Source organism: Benincasa hispida, chromosome 12 (assembly GCF_027475165.1).
Source record: "Benincasa hispida cultivar pf3 chromosome 12, pf3_genome.v1.1, whole genome shotgun sequence".
Classification (NCBI taxonomy): domain Eukaryota; kingdom Viridiplantae; phylum Streptophyta; class Magnoliopsida; order Cucurbitales; family Cucurbitaceae; genus Benincasa; species Benincasa hispida.
The window spans coordinates 85,480,225-85,493,532 of record NC_143489.1 but is presented as its reverse complement, the minus strand read 5'-3'; the positions used below and the strand labels follow the sequence as shown (position 1 = coordinate 85,493,532).

General features: G+C 32.4%; 2 non-coding genes across 2 annotated transcripts; both read right to left on the bottom strand.

The window, feature by feature from the left end:
- Window positions 1-10,293: 10,293 nt before the first annotated feature.
- On the bottom strand, window positions 10,294-10,412 carry LOC120068700 (U5 spliceosomal RNA). The gene has a single exon (XR_005479328.1). It is a non-coding gene; the product is annotated as a U5 spliceosomal RNA (small nuclear RNA).
- Window positions 10,413-12,027: 1,615 nt separating this feature from the next.
- Window positions 12,028-12,142, bottom strand: LOC120068701 (U5 spliceosomal RNA). The gene has a single exon (XR_005479329.1). It is a non-coding gene; the product is annotated as a U5 spliceosomal RNA (small nuclear RNA).
- Between the last annotated feature and the right edge of the window lie 1,166 nt (window positions 12,143-13,308).

Here is a 13,308-nt window from a genome sequence, read left to right as displayed (position 1 = left end):
AGATAGAGCTCGAGAGAGACATCTCCACCGTCCATCCATGGTGCCACCAACAGCCTTGACGCATTTCAGATGAAAAGCAAGAGATTTTTTTCATCAAGCCTTCCATTTCTCCTCTTGCCCCTGTATTGTATTACATTTTAACTTAAGATATTAAGACATTTTGTAATCAATGCATATCTTAATTCCTTCAACGCAATCTTCTTCATCTTCTTTATCTATGCGATCGTTTACTTTCATCGTTTAGTTATTAAAGGTGATCACACACTCAATAGTGTAGTCTAGAGATAGGATGCATGTAGCAACCCACTGAAAGGTGTGCGTTGTGCGAGTATAATGAGTTAATCCTCTTCACTTGGTGTGAGGCTGTTGCAACGCTTGTCTATGGGCTGTTACAATGCTTGTCTATGAGCTGATTAGCCATAACTAACAGCCTAAGAGGGTGAGTAGTGACACACTAAAGCAAAGTATGCATTGTTCTTAGAGATAGACACGATCTTATGCTTGACGCAACCATGCATTATAAAGATATTAGCATACAGCCAGCCATCGAGGGGTGCGCGATGCGTTAGTGTGGCGAGCTGGGATTACTCAGGCGACCTAACATAATGAACATTATTATGTGTTGACGACTGCTGCATCTCTATCAATTCTCGTAGTTAAACTTCCATTGCTCAATCTGTTTAGTTAAGAGTAGGAGTAGTGCATAATCCTTTAACTTTTAGCTTTTTAATTTTATCCAACGTCTCAAATGCATTACTTCACAAACAAAATTTAGTTACAAGTCCCTGAGTTTGACCTTGGATTACCTCGAGAAACTTGCATTCTCGTTATACTTGGCTAGAGAGCAAGAAAACTTGTGGTAGGAACGCATGGTCATCACATATACTCAAACATATCTTGCATATTTCTTAGTCCAACGCATGATCATCGACGCATGGAGATCAATGCATATCATAAGATGCACGCATATTTATTCTCCATTTTCAACGCAACAGTTGTCCAAACATCTCTCACAAAAAATCCATAATCTCGCGTGCAGTGACTATGGGCTCATGCTTCTTTGCCAAAACTTCAGACAAGCTGGCAAAAATGTACATTCGAGCCTTCTCATTTGCATTTACCCATCTCTCGTATGCATCACAAACATTTCGAGCTACATTTTAAGCTAAGGCCTGAGGACATTCCTCAAGCAAAACAAATATTAGGTAATCGATGATTAGTACAATATTGATTGTATTTTTTCAACTAGTGTAATTATCACCAGTTAATATATCAACACTTAGAAGGTTGATTGTAGAGATGTCCAATTTTTCCACGGGGACGGGGCCCTACCCCGAACGGGGCGGGAATTCCCTGATTAGGTGGGGAATGGGGGAGGGAGTGGGGGAAAAATTCCCCGTCCCCGTCCTCGACCCCGCCCCGTTCCTCGTCCCCGCCTCGATTAGCTTTTACATATTTATATAGTATAGTTATCTAATGTTATGTTATATTATTATTATATAAATATTACATTTAAATTTAAATTTTGATTATTTATTGGGAAAGATAATGAATATGTTTAAATTGAATGTTTAAATTTAGATTATATATGTGAATATTTTGATTTTTATTTATTTATTTCTTATAAAAAAAAACTAATTAGCTTTTTTAGGTCAAAATTTGAGTAATTTATCTTTAAATTCAAAATTTTCATATAAAACTAACCATAATAAACAATTTAGTGATAAAGTTAATTATTTAATTAAAATTTGCTTACATAGTGACTTAAATTAATTCGTTTTTACAAAAACAAAAAAGGTAATGGAAAAAAATTCCCCACGGGGAACCCGATCCTCGCAGGAAATTTCACGGGGATGGAGAATGAAATGGGGAGCGGGGATGGGGATGGGGAATGGCATCCCCAGTCCCGTCCTACCCCGTGGACATCTCTAGTTGATTGTAGTGCTAGTTCTATTGAAGTTTGTTGAAACAATACAAATTATTTATATTAGTTATATACACTACCCATTAAAACCAATCAAATTTAACAAAATTTTAATCTACCCTATGTGACATCTAATTTTGCAATGATGCTTCAGTGAGTTAGAATAACAAAGAGCGATCAGTTATCCCTTCACTGAATTGAGACATTCTCAATCAATCACTATATCAGAATAACTCTTATTCCTATAATAATTAGTCGCCATTAATCAGTTAAGAAATTATTAACTTGCTTAAAATTTCTTGTAAGTGTACCTTTTCATTTTAGACCCTAAAGTTCCGCCCTAATGAGCCAATCAAAGGGAAAAACTTATTATTGGGGCAAAAGTTAAAGAAATCCTATCTATTTATGGAGTTTGTGATCAATTTCATGCAAACACTTTCTCAAGAGGGACACAAGCAAAGGTGCCATGAAGCCGAGCATGAAACTTCACAACAAACTAATGAAAGAGAATGCGTGATGTGTTGACACACATCCCTCTCCTACTTACTATAAACACTTTCTCCATTCACCTTAGTATTGACCTATGCAAACACCCTTACTATAAACACTTTCTCCATTCACCTTAGTATTGACCTATGCAAATACCTTCCGAAGGGGGACACAAGCAAATGACGCCACGATGTCGAGCATATAGATCTCACGACGTAAACTTTTAGGGAGAACGTGAAAAGAAATTGACATATCACATACATCATTTTCCTCTCACTAAGTGTTTTAAACCTAGGGTTCTTTACTTATGTAAATTCGACTAATAATTTGTCTAAGTCTATTATTAAATTGGCCTAATATAACTCTATTTTGGATAGTTTAATAATATATGATTCTAATTCATTAAACACTTCAGTAAACTTAATCATGTATTGCATGCTTATAAAATATTTAACTAATTCACCTTCGAGGTTTGTTCACAAATAGGGGTGCTTCATTTTCGTCAGCTTAAATACCCCAGCCTTAGACAGAACCTTCCATAGACAAAGGTCCTTATCGACAATTATTTTATAGATTTTCTCTTTTATTATTTCCAAACATCCCATTAAAAAGAAAATAAAAGATTAACCTATTTCTAATTATATTAGAAATACTTTAACATAATTCTAAGTAAATTAATTTCAAACCATTTAAATTAATTGAAATCTATGTTTGCATGCAACTTTTGATTATAGATTTTTATTCTAATCATCAAACTTATACCACTTATAAATTAATGAAATAATAAAAACCTATAACTATGCATCTAATGACATTAATTAAATATAACAATTATATTTACTAAGTAATGTCATACTCAATGCAATTTCATTTTCATTATATAATATAACACTAATATTATAAACTAATGAAAATAAAACGCATCCATCATTCAACCATATAATATAACTTTTATACTATAGTACAATGCATGGACATGTTAATGATACATGCAATCATATAATATAACATTTATATTCAATATGATGCATGAATGCTTATAGTATCATGCAACTATATAAATATAATAATTAAACTGCATCTGCACCAAAACTACCTACCCATGACCTGGCAAATGTCTGGAAACGTGTGTGCCTGATGCTCGGAACGTTGCAATGCTCAATTGGAGCGTTACAACACTAGTACGAAAATTGCTCTAGCATTGGAGTGCTTGGCTGGAGCGTTGCGACACAGTCTGAAAAATGCTTAAGTGTAGAAACACTCAGTTGGAGAGATTACAATGCTGACCCTTCTGTGCTACAGCGTAAAGGGCAGGGTCACAACACTCTCCCGTTACACTCTAGCACATAATGCAATTTCTGCTTCAAATTGAGTCCATTCTTGCTCCAAATTACACCGATCTTCTCAGCAACACTCACATCATGATCTACATGGACTTACAGACTCGATAGCATGAATTAAATGCCCAAAACAACAGACCCTTACAACTTTAAACAATTTAAAGCAGTAAATCTAAAGTGCCAACTGCCAAAGATTGAAAACATTCAATTTGCAAACCAACATTCATAATGTAGTACAACACCCACCATTCCTTTGATTTTTGTTTCTAGAAAGAAATTTAGAGACACAATTTGGCTCTGATACCAATTGAAGGGATCGAATCCTCAGCAGAAGTGTATGAACGTCTTTGTGTCAATGAATTCCTTTTTGAAAAGCAACTTAAAAACGGAGAAATTACAGAACGAAAAGGATAAATGTCTAAATTCTAAGCATACTTTCTAAATTAGTCACACAGAGAGGAAAGGGAAGAATAAACACTTATCCTTGGAGAAATCATTCTTCATGTGCTTCTCTCCTAAAGTCACGAAAAGAGATCTTCCTTACGAATACAATAACAACAAAGAACTTTTCTTAGACACCATCACCAAAGCCTTCCTTGGCTATTCTCAAGGTAAGGATCAAGACGGAGTTGTGGGTTCATCAACTTAATTTTGGTAAGGGAATTGGAAGGAATTCTTGATAGAGTTCTTAGGAGAAGGAGAAATGCTAAGATTTTCACACATTGTGTTTCACTTATCTTCCAAAACTTCTATGTGCTCCTATATATGATAGAATGAAGAGAGTATTCATAACTCCCTTCATCACGTAGACTAACTCCCAAGGGAGTTATTCAATATTTAATTATATTAAAAATAATATAATTAATTGAACTTTATATTATATTTCATATAATATAACTTATAGTTTATATTATATCATATATAATATAATCTAACTTTATATTCTCTCATATAACCTATAGTTTTAATATGAATCATATTCATATTAATTTTAACCTATAGCTTTATATGAATCTCATTCATATAATTAATGTTTGAATCATATTCAAATACTTATCTCTCTTGTTAAACTTTACATTATAATATATTCATATACATTATATTAATTGCATCTCATACAATCAATTCCCTTTAATTAATTTGAACAACTCAAAGTAATCCGAAATTAATTGATTCTTATTTAACTCTTATTGAGTTGGCAAGGAGACCTTATGAACTTACATATTAGAAGCTCCAATGATACAAGATTAATTAATTGAACTCTTTAATTAAATTAATCAACATTCATTAACGGTCGATCACTCCATTAAAGACCGGTAACTGCACTCTTTGGACTGTAGATATATTTATGTGTCCATGGTTATAACCAATCAATAGTAAATCAATCTTTCACAGATTGCTTGTAACTACAGCTGAGTCAAATTACCCTTTTTCCCTGTAGTTACATCTAACTCCTTAAGTACCACTGATCCCTCTAATGAACAACTAGTTATAGTCCAACTATAAACTAGACCCCTCTCTGGTCAGCGAGAGGATGGGGCGCCTCATTGTTCAAGACCCAGAATCAGCCTTTAAGGGAGAAATTCATCTACTTACCTAATGGCCGGGAAGGAATGAATTCCATATTTTGTAGTTGCATTCCCAACTCCCCACTCGGACGAATCCCTAAAATGGTAGACATATCGAGTCGGTGAATCTGACCACTCCCACTCATACAAATCAAAAGACCGCCTTCATAGGCATGAGTTCACTACTCACTCAGTATTAAGGTCAAGTTACCTATGGTCATCCTAGTGAAATGTAAGTCTCTTTAAGTAACGGTGTCATAAAGAGAGACTAATCATTTCATGGTCCGGTCTTATACAAACTATTTGTATAAGATACCCCCACTCATATGTCTCCACGTGAATGATCATGATCAGATCATTTGTAATACTTTACAACATAACAATTACAACGTGGGCTATATCCGTAGTGTCACTAGGATAAGGTAACCAACCTTATCCATATACGACAGACCATTCAGGTTATTACTTAAACATGATCCACTTGTACGTCAACCACATACATGTTTAAGTTACATTAAATAACCTTGAATCTAAGTTTATTGGATTTGGATTAATGCAAACTAAATATCAAATAAAATAACACTTAATTTTATTAAATAAATAATTCATGTACAAATAATTTACAACTACGAAACTCACGAGATTTAGAGCATCAACTCTAACACCCAAAAAAGTCTAAACAACTCTATTATGTTACTCCTTGATCTCCATTATATCATGGTTTGGTTCACATAAGAATGGCCCTAGAAAGGTCTAGACAACCCTATTATGTCACTTCTTGATCCTTATGGGGATGAACTCAGAAAGATCTTGAAGACATGACCATGGAAAGGTTTTGAAGACGTGTCCCCGAAAAGGTCTTGAAGACGCTATCTTGAACTTTGCAAATGAAGCGAAGCAGGCTCCGATCTTGAACTTTGAAGATGAAGCAAGTCAGCCTAAAATCTTGTACTTTGAAGATGAAGCAAATCGCCCTTCGATCTTGAACTTGAAGAGGAAACAAACTCCACTTCAAGGGAACGAAGCCTCAACATTGAAAATTAAGTGCCAAATTTTAGGTGAATGATGCCTTGAATTTGAAGTGAACACACCCAAAATAAGATTGATTTTTTTTTCTAGCGAAGTCCTTTCTTGGTATTCTCTCGTTCAATATAGTATGTGTCTTATGTCTCCTTAATAGGGATGAACATCTTGAATTTACTGCTTTGCCCTCTATTTTTTGTGATACCCCTAATAGAGATCAAAATCTTTCAATTTGGGATTTCATTATTCAATGGAGATGAACAATATCAATTTTGTAGAGCCACACAGATGGTTGTGGCACTCCTACTTATTTTATAGATTGAAAACTTTTTTTGAAGTTGCTTACGTACCCTTGACAAAATGGATCAAGTCGTAACGTAGTTCAAGTTTTTTTTTTCCCGTTCACCTTTTAAGCTCATATGGCCAAGAGCAACATGCATTTTAGGCTCTTGTAATAAGGGGTTGTTACATTTATATTTTAGAAGCTTTTATTTTCATCATGGCTTTGATCCTCATCTTCAATTGTAGGATTCATCAATATGATGAGTTTGGACTTCACTGTCAAGGAACTTTTTCCTCTTCATGCGTGAAGGGATGATATTGTGAATTTTCTTGTCATTGTTTGCTTCACAAATGATTTTGCCTTCAAAGTTTTCATCTTTCTTTCATGTTGATTGCTTGTCACTTTTAGATAATCAAAAGCAGATGTCGAAGGTCGATCTTATTTTATGTGGAGATACTAAGCTTTTTGAAAGCTAAAGTTATTGGGTTTATGTCCTAAAACTCGCAGTTTATACTATTAAACATATTCTATATGCAATAAAAATGTTATTGACGTTTATTCAATATAGCTGTTGTTGAATATGTAAATTTCACTTTTAAAGACTAAATCTAATAAACTAAGATCCATGTCTATTATATGAATACTCAGACTTTATGTCGAGACATAAAGATGGATCAAGTTCAATAAAATAACCAAAACAGTCTATATAGTATATGAATAAGGTTGGGTACCTTATTCTTATTCTGGTAACACTATTGGATGCGGCCAACTTTGTATTTAGTACAAACGATGTGATCCTGAATCGTTCATGTGGAGATATGCGGGTGGGGGTGTCCTATCAATGAGTTTGCATAAGACCAGACCAAGAAATAAATCACTATTACTTTATAACATTGTTTACTGTTTAGATTGACTATTTCAAAGCGATGACCTAGGTAACTTACCCTTAATCTTGAGCTAACTATGAACTTCTATTTATTCGGGATTATCCTTAGATTTACATGGGTAAGGGTTGACTCAAATAGTGTTGGCTCAATAAGTTTCCCATTTCAGGGGTAAGACTAGGTAGATAGTTGGGGACATAAGGTGCAAGATGGAATTCACATCTATCCACTTTTTAGGCATAGTAGAGAGGTTATTCCCTTAAGTGTTGACTTCGGATCTTGAACAAAAGGCCCCACCCTCTCAGTAGCCCGAGAGGGATTCAGTTTGATGATTGGATCACAAACCAATTATTCATTAGAGGATCTGTGGGACTTAAGAAACAAGAAGTAATCTCGAGGGTAAAATAGCTATTGACCCAACCATTATTAAAAACAACGTGAGAAGGGTTAATTTACTAATTATGGTTATATCAAGTGGACACAATATATATATAGTGAGGGGAGTGTAACTTTTGGGCTTTAGTGGAGTGATCCGGTAGTTAACGAATGGTAGTTAATTCGGTCTAAAGAATTTAGCTGGTTAATCTCGGATCATTGGAGCCCATGATCTGTAGATCTATTAGGTCCCCTACTAGCTCACGAACAAAATAAACCTTAAAATAGCGTGATTAGTGAATTTAAAACGTTTAAATTAGAATTAAGGGAATTAGTAATTATATGTGATATAGTTACACGTTTAATTATAGAATTAAGCGAAATTGGAGAATTGGTTAATATTTAAATATGATTCAAATATTAGTTTCATGAATAGAGATTCATGATAGTGGAATTGGTGTTTAATTTAATGTTTGATATTAAATTAATATAATTAATTATTAATTTTATTTGAAAAATTAGTTATTAAATTAATTTTTGTAAAACTAATAAGATTTTAGTTTAATAAAGAATTAAAAACTGATTTTTAATTTATTTTTGAAAAGAGTTTCAAAATTAAGAGAAATTGTTGTTTGGAAAAATCCACTATAGTGGGTTTATCCTTTTTTTTTAAAAAAAAACAAATTGAGTCAAATTCCACTCACAAATTAGGAGGTGTTGTCCATTTCTTATGCATTTTGACTGCATGAAGAAGTGGAATAAAAGACAGCCTTAATGCTGAGAATGGATGGCCATCTAATCAATTTAGAATTGAAGTTTTTGAAGAAATGTTCTTCTTTAGAAACCAGAAAACACAATATTCTCATCTCTTTGATTCCCTCGATTCAGTTCATTTTGAGTCCCACAACTCAATCTAAGATCCAAGAGAATAGTAGGAAAGTTCTATTGGTGGTCTACTATACATTTGGACTGAAAATTGGAGTTGAATTTGTGGATCAAAGGAGTTCTTCAAAGGTATTTCTAAAACCCTTTTGACATTCTATGAACATGCTTGTTTTGATGCTAAAATTAATGAATTAAAGTGCTTAATGATCCTGAATTCTTCTACTGATTATTGCTTCCACCAACAATTGGTATCAGAGCATGATTTAAGCACCCAATTTGTATTAATTTTAGTTTGGTGGGTGATTTTCATAAGATGTATGAAAATGGTGGACTGATATAACTTTTTCATTCCAAAATGTATTAATGTGTTGACACATAAAAGGTATTCTTCTTTAGAAGTCAAAGATTTCTCATCCCTACAATACTCAACAAGAAAAATGCCAATTTTAATATTTTATATGCCAAAGTAAGTTTATCCTTCTTTTGAGATCAAGAATCACTCCCTCCTTTTGCAATTGTTGAATGTTTTTAGATAATATTTAAATGTAGATTAATTCAACATTATTATCTACAAAAAAATATTCGATAAAAACAATGAATTAGTCCCTTAAATATTACTTTCTTTTTTCTTATTACCACAACTACGAGGATGGAGGACATCCGATCTCTAGGGAGAGAGCACATGTTGATTCCATTTGAGATAAAATCAAATCATTTTGAAAAGTATTGTAAGGTTCATGGCTCCACTTTCGATAACTTTTTTATAGTTTTTTTTTTCTAATGTTAAAGGATCGAATTTATACATTTTCTTATGTTACATCATAAGTAGTTAGAAAAGTATGCTTAGTTTATAGAGATGTTCATTTATCTCGTGAATAGATTTCCTTCGATAGTAGGGTGTCAATCGAGCAAATTAACACTAATCTTATGATAGCGAATCACTAACTAAAGGCTGCAAAAATATTCAATGTACATGTGGACATATGAGCATTAGTAGATACTACTATTTATACTATGATTATATTATTTGATACACTGAGTTCATTTATCTATTATTTCTGATTTTATCTTATCATTGTTGTTTCTTATGATTGGTATGTGTATATATATATATAAATGAATTACGTAAATGAAACAGACATTGTCTTCGATAAAGACAACTATTAAGATTATTAACTAGTTTTGTAATACATGAAAAGGAGTATATCTAATAATCTATGTGGAGATATCCACCGGAATGAAGACGGAATTCTCGCCCATCACCCCATTAAGGATTAGGGTGGGAATTCCCCGAGAAAAATCCCCATTTACTTTTTTTAATTAATTTACCTTTTTAAACAAAAATTTTCTTTTATTTTCAACAACACTTCCAAGATCATCTTCCTCAAAAGTATTATTGGGTCTCGACCGTGTTACTCACCCTTCATTCATTAGTCAGATCAAAATCATTTATCAATATGAAGTCAATAAAAAAGAAGATGGAAGAACAGATCACAAATATTTGTAGGATTTAAGTTATAGGAATTTCTCAGATAAGACAACCTCCTTCAAAAATAGGGGTATGTCGATGATTTTGTGGAGCACACGGTATTCTTTAGTAAAAGGTGAAAGAACAATTCGCTTTGCGCTCAACGCCCGACTTTCTTAATGATATTTACTAGGGAACACATTTTTATACACATCAGTTGTGTCCGAACTCTTTACCGATGTGGGAACCATATTTAGTGTCCATGTTCGCATCATTCTAAAATTCAAAATAATTTTATAATTATCAAGTTAATTCATCATTTAAATTTTGTATTGTTCTTTTTTTCAAAAGATTTTTTTTTAAAAAAATGGTATTTATTAAGGCAACAAAATTATGAGGTCTAACCATGATAATGTAAATTATTATTTGATTATATTCAATTTAATAACCTCACATTTCATTATGATTATAAAACACATGTCAACAACACATGTAATCAAATGATATCCACTTTTCAGATTAGCATGGATAGATTATGTTTTTTTTTTTAATAAATTTGGCTTAAGTTCCTTTACATTAATTAGTTACATAGTTTCATCACTTGTATAGTTTATTAGTTCAGACTTGAAAAAAAAAAATCACTAATCAAGAAATGTAATAATTTGGCTCATAATCTATGAAATTTCTAATATGGTTTGCATTATCAAGATCCCTATATTCAACTTGATATCACTTAAAAAAGTTTCCATGGTCACTTGACATACATAATTCTCTATTTGTAGAGTTGTGATTTTTTTTTCTTTTGGTTGTGACCGACAATGCTTATTTTTAAATATTTTCTCTACTCACGTACTTCTTTTCAAATAGTCTCTATTCACATAAAACTATTTTATTCTAAAATATAAGTGGAAGTTAGACCGTGCTCAAGATTATATGTGGTGTTCAATCTTTTCCTACAAATTGCTTGGCCCAAGATTGAGAAGTTGTAACAGTGACACAATTCCTCCAAACAAAATCCCTCATAAAAGTATGAATCAACATGATGAAAGTGGGTAACTATCGGTTTCTTCTAATAAAATGTGATCGTGATCCGTCAGAATGTTACATAGAAAACATACATAAGCCGAATAGTATATAATTTAAACATCTCATAAATATCATACAAAAGTTTCAACCTAGCCTTCAAGTACAAAAGGGGAGTGGAGCCATTTACTTTAGTAATGAATCCAAACTATTTCTTGAATCGACCTTAATTTCCTCAATACCATGAAACATTAAGAACCTATATTTTAAGTTACAGTTTGATGAAAAGGGAAGAATGTGGCCGCCAAAAAGAATTGAAAATTAAAGAGAGGAACTTAGATAATGTTTTTTTTTTCACAAATTTAGCTGACATGAGGTTATTTATCTAATGTCATTGCTATAGATGGGGGAGATAAAAAAGTCCTTCCATTTGGTTTATTTAATGTTGAAATTTTACCTGTTTCACTAAATTAGTTTTATATCCATCCATCAATTAATTTAAAATGGAATTTTCAAAAGAAAAAAAAAAGTATTTGACCTATTGAGTGGAGTTTAATACATTGGAGATGAGTTATATACGATGGAGTTTAATATATTGGATTTAACCTTGAATTTAGGATATAAGATAGCAATTGAGTTACATACAACAGAAAAATAAATGAAAACTCAGAATAATCAAGGAAGCACAATCGGATCCAAATTCCAAATCCGTCCTCTATGGACTCTACGTTTCCTTGCCCTCGAGGCGTTAATAATGATTTTATCCTTTTAAAAATAAGTTAATTGAAATAAAAAGGCGTATACCGGTGCATGCGTCGAACACACGGTATTCTTTAGTAAAAGGCGAAAGAGTAGTTCGCTCTGTGTGCACCGCCCGCCTCCGTAATTTGATTAATGCCGCTGCAACGGCATTTTATACTGTCCAACGCGTGTCCCATTTTACAACTTTGCCGATGTGGGAACTACTCGGCTTACTATTGTTAACGGGCCAACTACTTTGATGGCCAAAACAGAATTCCACTTTTCCATTTTATACTATTTCCTACCCTTTTAAGGAAAATTGGAATACATAGCTACTTTAATTAAAGCCTAAGTTCTTATATCTGTGTTTGGAGCGTAGGATTGAGTTCGTAGGTTTGAGATATGTGATGCAATTTTTTTGAATTCTAAATAATATGTTTTTAATATTCTTATTTTGTAACATTTTAATTTAGTAATTCTACCCATCTTTATTTGAATAAAAAATGGATTGCAAATTTTTTCTTTTAATGGTTAAAACTTTTATTTCTTTATTTTTTTTTTGGGCAATGAACAACAATTAACCCATTACATTTATTGTAGAAATATGATTAAATAAAATGAGAAACCAAAAAGAGAAATCAAAACTTTTGATTCTTAATTTTTCTCCATGAATTTCATTATATATTTTTTTTCTTCTTCTTCCTCCTATTGTTGCTTTATATTTTTACTATATAATGATTTTTTTTTATTAAATATCTCTCATCATCTTAGCCGCCAATGTAATGTCACCACATTTCTTCAACAATTTCACTTTCAATTCCTCTAAATTTGGAGGATCATCAGAGAACAAATCTGTATTTTTCACTAATTCTTACTGGAAAATATTTCAGGAAAAAAAATTCATTTTATGTTTTTTTTATATGTTACATACTTTTCAACTACATACTTACTTGTCATCTAAATATTCTTAACACTCATTTGAAATGTGAATTCAATCAAATAAAAATACACTTTTACAATTTTTACGTATAAATATTGAACTTAGTGTAGACAAAATAATATTTTTTTATATCATCAACAACCTTACAACATACTTTAACGGTCATCAATCTTATAATAGTTGAAAGTGGTTGTCGATGTTGATTATTGAAGATGCTTTCACTAGAATTTGTAGTCGGAAGTGGTTGTCAGAGCCTTAAGTTGGTCGCATGAAGGTGGTATTGGAGTTGGTTGTCAAAGTTTGTCATCGGAGGTGGTTTTCAAATCCCGGAGTTGGTCGAACGAAGGTTGTTGTCGAAGTTGATC